Here is a 7,328-nt window from a genome sequence, read left to right on the forward strand (position 1 = left end):
TGAAAGTAAAGCCATAAGCCAAAAAAAAAGTGTCATTTCTTTTCTGCTCAGAGTCCCCTGGAACAAGTATGAGGGGATTATCTTTCACTTTCCTCTTTTGCCACCTTCCCTATCCTTTATTTGTTATTTTGTGTCAGTCTTTGGGACTTGAATTGAGGGCCTGGGCATTGTCCCTTAGCCTTTTCACTCAAGGCTGGTGCTCTACCAAGTTAGCCACAGATCCCCTTCTGGTTTTTGGTGGTTAATTGGAGATGTGTCTCATCAACTTTCCTGCCCACTGACTTTAAACCATAATCCTCAGATCTCAGCCTCCTGAGTAGCTAGGATTACAGGCATGAGCCAACAGTGTCCAGTCATCCCTCTCTTCTGATTTAAGCTTAATGCTTAGCCTTGTTTGCCCAGCCCTATTATTCAGACTGGGATTTGATCTCAGGAGTTCTGATATCCACAGGAGGTTCTAAGACAGTGTGTGTTTCATGTTCTAGCTATTCATACTCAGTCCTACAAACACTTGTATGATTTCTTTTGCATATGACTCCTCTTGAAATGTTGACAGAACTTGCTAGTGTATTATTAAATTAGTGGCTTCAGAGAAAGGATACACAGACTCAAAAAAATAAGTAACATAGAGGATCACAAGTTTTACATTGAAAAGTTTATTAAGCAGTGTCTGCCTGGGGGCCCATGGACTGGCCTGGGTTTAAATTGTGCATTATTTCATATTCAATAAATCCAGATTATCAGTGTTGCAGAACAACTGGCCAGCTTCCATTGGAGTTGTCTTGTTTTGTTTTTAGATGTTCTGCATTGATTTAAAATAGACTAGGAGCCAGGTACCGGTGGGTCACATCGGTAATCCTAACTCAGGAGGTTGAGATCTGAAGATCACAGTTCAAAGCCATCCCAGGCAAAGTCCATGAAACTCTTATCTCCAATTAGCTACCAAAAAGCCAGATGTGGGGCTGGGAAGGTAGCTCAGTGGTAGAGCGCTTGCCTTGCATGCCTGAGGCCCTGGGTTCGATTCCTCAGCATCACATAAGCAAAGAGAAAAAAGCCGGAAGTGGTGCTGTGGCTCAAGTGGTAGAGTGCTAGCCTTGAGCTGAAGAGCTGAGGGACAGCGCCCAGGCCCAGAGTTCAGGCCCCACGACCAGACCCCAAAAAAAAAAAAAAAAGCCAGATGTGGACCTATGACTCAAATGGTACAGTACTAGTCTTGAGCAAAGTAGTTCAGGGATGACACCCCCAGGAGTTTGTTTAAGCCTCATGACTCCACTGTCCTCCCCTTCTCTTTCCCTCCCCACTCACATACAAAGATACACTAGGAAGGTCCTAAAGTAGTTTTTAGACCAAAATGGTTGGAGGAGACTAAAAAGCAAGCTGCTAAATCACCATCACTCCAAGGATGAATTATAGCCTAACTCTGGATGTTTTTATTGTCCACCTAGATGATCTTTCCCATGCTTTGTTTACTGTTTTCGAATTCCTGCTTTTCACTCTCCTCTGACCCCTCTGATTTTAACTAGATTTAATTGCACCCCATCATTCCCACTTTCTGGCTATAATACCTCTTCTAGCTCTCCTCCTCAGTCCAGCATCCCTTCAGCCTGACCCATCTTACAATCTGTTACCCCTGCAAGGTTTTCATTTTCCTTTCCCTCCCTTGTCCTTATTTCCTTACAGATCCCAGATCAGTCTTGTTATTCTCACTTCCTCATAGTTTCTCCTACTCACCTTGCTAAATGCAGCTTTATACCAACTCCATGCCCATACTGGCTGCTGAATTTCAATTCTTCGGGAGAAAACCACATGACATACTAACCAGTCCCACCTTAAAGTCATTATCCCAAGCTTGGAAATCACACCCTACATTTCCCCAGTCTATTCACTCTATTTCATGCCTCCAAATGACCCAGCTTCCTAGCATTTACCATTTACCTAGCAGCTTCTCTCCTTGTTACTATCTAGACTCAGCAGTCCAGCTTTACTAGATCCCATCTCATCTACCCAAGGATGTTTTTCCTACATTATTCATTTCATCCTCATACTAGGATTGTTCCCACCAGCACCAAATGCACTAAGAATACTGTTATTTCATTTTAAAACAGAACAAGAACTGGGAATGTGGCTTCGTGGTTCTTGCCTAGCATGCATGAGGCTCTGAGTTCATATTCCTCTCTACTACATAAACAAAAAAATTAATGAAATTAATAAAAATTTTAAAAAACCTTTTTTTTATGACAGTCCTGAGGCTTGGGGCCAAGGCACTTGCTTTTAGCTTTTTAGGCTCTAGGTTGCTACTCTTATCACTTGAGCCATACCTCCACTCCCAGCTTTTTGGTGGTTCATTGGAGATGAGTTTCCCTGACTTTCCTGCCTGGGCTGGCTTCAAATCACAATCCTCAGATCTCCGCCTCCTCAGTAACTAGACTTATAGACATTAGCCAACAGGACTTGGCCACAAAATCTTTTTCTTGATCTAATTGTCCCATCTACTCCATTTTACGCCTTTACAGAAAACTTAAAAAGAGTTTCAAATTAATTTTTATTAGCATACATTAGTTATTGGGATTTTTTTTCTTCCTAAAATTAAAAAAATAAATTTTGTCTGGGACACAACTGGGCATCTAATACTTCATTCATGGGCTCTACCACCTGAGCCATGCTTCCAACCCACAAGGGGTATTTTATTGTGGCATTTTCACAAATGTATGCAATGTATTCCAATCCCTGATAACTTGCCTTCTTTCCTAATTCAATTTCAAGAGGGTTTACTGTTTGTTGTTGTTGTTGATGATGATGATGATTGTGGGGCTTGAAATCTGGGTCTGGGCGCTGTCCCTCAGTGCTTCAGCTCAAGGCTAGCACTCTACCACTTGAGCCACAGCGCCACTTCCAGCTTTTTCTGTTCACGTGGTACTGAGGAATCGAACCCAGGATCTCATGCATGTGAGGCAAGCACTCTACCACTGAGCCACCTTCCCAGCCCTAACTTCTATTTTTATACTCACCAAAAAATATTTCAACAATTTCCTCTTATTAGCCTTTAATTCTCATTAGCCCAACTCCTTCTCTTTAGAACCCATACTCCTAAGAAAGCCAAATTTCTTATTTCTTATTCTCACTTGAGCCTTGAAATCAGATTTTTCATGCACCATTGCACTGAACCTATCAAAAAATTTCCACACTGCTCAAGCCTGTGGCCATTAAATTCTGGTCCCACTGTGAGCAGCATAGCCCTTATATGGTTACCCCCTTCTCCTGGAAACACTTTTTTCATTTGGTTTCTAGGATTCTCCTGGCCTTCCTCCACTCCACTAATTTTCTTTTCAGTGCTTTTCAGTGCTGATTTATTATGGACACTTGTCCATCATCTTTGAGAATTAGAAATTTCTAGACTAGTCATTGGATTTCTTCTATCAGTAAAATTCATGGACTTCATCTCATATATATTACCATTACTCCAAAAGTTACACATCTAGTCCAGATCACTAGAAATCCCTAGAAACCCTAGAAATGCCCAGTTTGGATCTTCTTTTCAATGTCTAATAGAATCTCAACATGACCAAGGTAATTTCTCAATATCATCTCAGAACACTTGTTCTCTCATCGTAATCAATGCCAGCTTCATTATTCTACTTGTTTAGAACCTGAAGTTATTCTTCACCGCACCCCCATCTCTCTACCTATTTCCAACCCAGCAGGAAATCATTTTAAGCTACTTTTAAAATATATTCAGAATGTGACACTGCTCACTACTTTGACTGCTACTACCTGGACCAAATCATCACCACCATTCACCAAAATTGTTGAAAAAGTCTCTTTAATACTCTTCCAGCTTCAAACCTTACCTTTCTATATTCAAAATCTTCCTAAGTTTTCCCATCTCTATTAGGGTAATAGGTCTGTAACAGGTAAACTTTACTACATCAATAGCATGAAACAACTGATGAACATTTTACTACTACAAAAAGTCTAAAATTGGTGTTCATGGTAAGTAAATGATACTTTTAACAGGAATTTGGGTCCCTTCTATCCTATGGCTCTGCTGCCTGCAATACATGATTTATAGAGTGGTCATCAAAAGAGAAAAAACTTGGAAAATTACATGACAGGCTTGTGTGGCCAGTACTGGAAGAAGTGAACATTATATCTGTGATCTTCCTTGGTCATAGCTAAATCGTGCTGCAAGGGGATGTTGGGAAATGTAGTCATCTTCATTAACAGGATCATAAGAAACCAGTTTGGTAAACAGCTAGTGTCTTCCATACCATCTCACAGTAAAAACTAAAAGTCCTTGCCCTACATGATGGCCTCCCTCCAACTATATGTCATCTCCTCCTCTACTCACTTCTGTACTAGAGCCACATCTGCTCCCAACTCCAAAACATGCTCCCAGCTCCAGGTCTTTGCCTTTGCTGTTCCCTTTTCTCAGAATGTTCTTCACCATCTTCGTACATTTGCCCAGGAGTCCTCTCTCATGAGCCCTCCATGGTTATCCCTTTCCTTTCTTTCATTTTTCTTTTCCTTTTCCTTTCCCTTTCCTACCTTCCCCTTCCTTTCCCATCCCCTTCCTTTTCTTTCTTTCTGTGCTAATACTAGAGCTTCAACACAGGGTCAGGGTGCTGCCCCTTAGCCTTTTTACTCAAGGTTCTACCATTTAAACCACAGTTCCATTTCTGGCTTTTTTGGTGGTTAACTGTGACAAGAGTCTCACAGAACTTGTTGCCTGGGCTGGCTGAGAACCATGATCCTCAGATCTCAGCCTCTTAGTAGCTAGGATCACAGGTGTAAGCCACTGATGCCTGGCTCCTAATACCCTTATTTTGTGAATCTTTATTTTTATTATAAAGGTGATGTACAGAGGGATTACAGTTATATGTCAGGTAATGAATTCATTTCTTTTTGGACAATGTCACCCTTTCCCGCACTCTCTCAGTTTTTCTCTCCTGGCTCCAACCACAAGTTTTATAGTTCATTTTCAACATAGTATCTAGTGCATAGCACTGCTGCATCTGTTCACCGTTTTCTCTCCATTTCTGTGTCCCTTCTTATTCTAGCTACCCTTTTGAAGATGGCAATATCCCCTCAATAGCCCATTTCCGGTTCTTTCTCTACCTTGTTTTTACTCTTTAGCACCTATCACTAACTCCTCTTTTGCTATTTAAATTGCTCTCAGTGTCTTCTCACCTATCCCTACAAACCAGAACAACCAACAAACATCACAACAGAGCCTAATCCTTTGTGTTTACTGCTGCATCCATAGAGCTTAGCACTGGATCTGGCACAGAGGACACAATACATTTATTTGTACAATATTTGATATTACCACATGAGAAGAGCTGAGAAATTTGGAGAACAGCAGCCTTTTGTGGTTGACACCATAATGCCTGCCACAAGACGTCCCTCAATGCTGCACTCTGAGTCTGCTCTCAGGGCTAGATGGCCAGGAGTGCAGTTAAAGGCACCATTTCTTCCCTACCCCCCTTCTTTATTTATTTATTTATTTTGATGCTGGTACTAGGGCTCAAACTCAAGGTCTGAGCATTGTCCCTTAGCTTTTATGCTCAAGGCTGGTACTTTATCACTTGAGTCACAACTCCACTTCCAGCTTTTTGGGTGGTTAATTAGAGGTAAGAGTTTCACAGACTATCCTTGCTAGGCTGGCCTTGAACCATGATACTCACATCTCAGTCTCCTGAGTAGCTATGATTACAAGCATGAGCCACCAGCACCCAACATGGGCACCATTTCTTAAGAGTGCTACCCCCTAAGTCCTTTTCCTCTGCTATCTCTGCTGCCTACTCTAACTCTAGCACTCCCATGGGACCTAACATGCTTTTTATCCCCTCCTCCTAAAATCTATGTATCTTGAGCATTTGCAGTTTTTCCTCAAGGCAGTTTCTTGAGAAGCATATACTCATAGGCCAGAAATGTCTACTATATATTTCTATCTTTATTTAGTTATTTGGCAATATGGTGTTTGGACTCAGGACTCCAGGCTTACTAGACAGGCACTTTACTGATGAATCCTCTTTTTGCACTGTTTGTTTTTTTGGTCAGTCCTGGGGCTTGAACTTGGGCCTGGGTGCTGTCCCTCAGCTCTTCAGCTCAAGGCGAGTGCTCTACCACTTGAGCCACAGTGCCACTTCCAGTTTTCTGGTGGTTAATTGGAGATAAGAGTCTCATGGACTTTCCTGCCCAGGCTGGCTTTGAACCGTGATCCTCAGATCTCAGTCTCCTGAGTAGCTAGGATTACAGGCATGAGCCACCTGCACCAGGATTATTTGGGACTTCTTTAGACCAGCTTGAGTCATACCTTTCTATGAAGCCCTCTCTGGTTATCACCAAGTATCCCTATCTATACCTTATTTGAATATCCCAAGCAATAGTTGTCAGTCTTTATCTTGGCACTGAAAAGCAAACTAATTAACTTTGTACATAACTCTTTTGTGAGCCTACTATTTGTCTCAACTGGATTTATAGAACCTTTATGTGCTAAGAACTTAGTTTTTTTTAAATTCCATTTGTGTTAATGGATAGTTGCTTTAATTCCATAACACTAAAATGAATAAGTGAATAGAGTCTGCGTTTCTCTTAAAAGGGATGTACAACAGATTCCACCTATTCAGTTCACCTAACACTGTTTTAGCATTCGCAGCAGATAGAAAGGATAAGAAAGATGCCTATTTCAGCACTTCGTCTAAAACAGATGGGTAAGCAACTTTGCGTGGCAAAAATGTCCAGTGTACTGAAGATACCAAGTACTATGAAGGCAAATAAGGGAAGTAGTAGTATGCTCAATGGGATCAGGAAAGGATTCTGCGGGTCCTAATGGCTTTTCTTATACAGAAAATCCGGAAAGCGCACCTATTTCAAGCAAAGGAACAAAGCCCATGCACTTGTGAAAAGATAGGCAGTCAAGAACGCGGCGGCCGTACGTACACGAGGGGGCGTGGCGGGAAACTAAACTGATAGAGAGCCAGACTGCAGAGTTTCCTGCACAGGCGGATAAAGTCAGCTTATTTCTGGCCGGAAAGTAATACAGTAATCCGAGAAGCTGGGTGGAGGCAGAGTCACTCGCTGTGAATGGAGACGTGGCGGCCAAGCGGCCGCGCCCACACGCAGCGGGAGCAGGGGCTGGAGCCCGCCATCCGCACACGCTCCTAGACCAGGGTTGGGCGGGAATCGGGTCCACGCAATTGAGCGCGCTCTCGGGGACGTGGCGCTTTCCAGCCAATCCCGGCTACGTGGTCGGGGGACCAATGGATGTCCGGGAAAGATACGCGTCAGCGGCAAGTTTAGTGATTATTGGTCAGAAGGATGCTGAC

Source organism: Dipodomys spectabilis, unplaced genomic scaffold (genome assembly GCF_019054845.1).
Source record: "Dipodomys spectabilis isolate Male_0828 unplaced genomic scaffold, ASM1905484v1 ptg000197l, whole genome shotgun sequence".
Classification (NCBI taxonomy): domain Eukaryota; kingdom Metazoa; phylum Chordata; class Mammalia; order Rodentia; family Heteromyidae; genus Dipodomys; species Dipodomys spectabilis.